This window comes from Sapajus apella, unplaced genomic scaffold (assembly GCF_009761245.1).
Source record: "Sapajus apella isolate SASKATOON/1434 unplaced genomic scaffold, GSC_monkey_1.0 scaffold130, whole genome shotgun sequence".
NCBI classification, from domain to species: domain Eukaryota; kingdom Metazoa; phylum Chordata; class Mammalia; order Primates; family Cebidae; genus Sapajus; species Sapajus apella.
The window spans coordinates 796,926-798,539 of NW_022437070.1; positions in this window are offsets into that span (position 1 = coordinate 796,926).

Consider the following 1,614-nt stretch of genomic DNA (forward strand, 5'->3'; position numbering starts at 1 on the left):
GGTGGGAGGTGGAGGCTGGGGTGGGAGGTGGAGGCTGAGGTGGGAGGATCCCTCAGGTCCAGGAGGTCAAGGCTTCAGTGAACTATGAATGTGCCATTGCACTCCAGCCTAGGCAACACAGAGAGACCCTGACTGTAAAAAATAATTTAAAAATTAAAAAGAAAGGCCGGGCGCGGTGGCTCAAGCCTGTAATCCCAGCACTTTGGGAGGCCGAGGCGGGTGGATCACGAGGTCAAGAGATCAAGACCATCCTGGTCAACATGGTGAAACCCCATCTCTACTAAAAATACAAAAAATTAGCTGGGCATGGTGGCGCGTGCCTGTAATCCCAGCTACTCAGGAGGCTGAGGCAGGAGAATGGCCTGACCCCAGGAGGCGGAGGTTGCGGTGAGCGAAATCCCACCATTGCACTCCAGCCTGGATAACAAGGGAAAAACCCCGTCTCAAAAAAAAAAAAAAAAAAAATTAAAAAGAAAAAAAAATTTTTTTAAGTGTCTTAGATTTGAGTCTGAGTGCAGTGGCTTACTTCTATAATCCCAGCACTTTGGGAGGCCAAGGCAGGCAGATCACAAGGTCAAGAGAACCAGGCCATCCTGGCCAACATTGTGAAAGCCCGCCTCTACTGAAAATATTAAAAAAAAAAAAAAATAGCTGAGAGTGGCGGCACGCACCTGTAATCCCAGATATTCTGAAGGCTGAGGCCGGAGAATCACTTGAACCTGGGAGGCGAAGGTTGCAATGAGCCAAGATCGTGCCACCGCACTCCAGCCTGGGCAACAGAGCAGGACTCCGTCTCAAAAAACAAAAAGAAAACAAAAGTCTTAGGTTTGGGAAGGCAAAGATTTTCTGGTGTCCTGGAGCTGAAGGCTATCCCTTGGCAGTCTGGGGGTTGCTATGGGCCAAAGACAGGGTCTCTGCAGAACTTGGAAGGCAAGGGGAGGTCAGCGTGTATGCGGAGGGGGAATTCTCTCTCAGCCACCCTGTGAAAAGCCAAGCACCATCACAACTCACCAGCGTTTTCCTCCTGGGAGAAACTTTGAATGAGAACATCCTACAAGATCTTTTCTTTTTCTTTCTTTCTTTCTTTCTTTTGTGTGTGTGGGACAGTCTTGCTCCTCATCCAAGCTGGAGTGCAATGGCGCGATCTCGGCTCACTGCAACTTCCGCCTCCCAGGTTCAAACAATTCTCCTGCCTCAGTCTCCTGAGTAGCTGGGATTACAGTCACCTGCCACCACAGGTGGCTAATTTTTGCATTTGTAGTAGAGACAGGGTTTCACGATGTTGGCCAGGCTGGTCTTGAACTCCTTACCCCAAATGATCCACCTGCCTCACCCTCCCAAAGTGCTGGGATTACAGGTGTGAGCCGCCACACCCAGCCATCCTAGAAGGTTCTTAAGTCAATCTATATGAAATTATCATTTTTCTAGGTCAAAAAGATTGAATTTCTTTTATTTTTATTTCTTTTATTTATTTATTTATTTATTTTTCCAAAAGAGACAGGTTGGCCAGGCGGGGTGGCTCATGCCTGTAATCCCAGCACTTTGGGAGGCCGAGGTGGGCAGATCACAAGGTCAAGAGATTAAGACCATCCTGGTCAACATGGTGAAACCCCG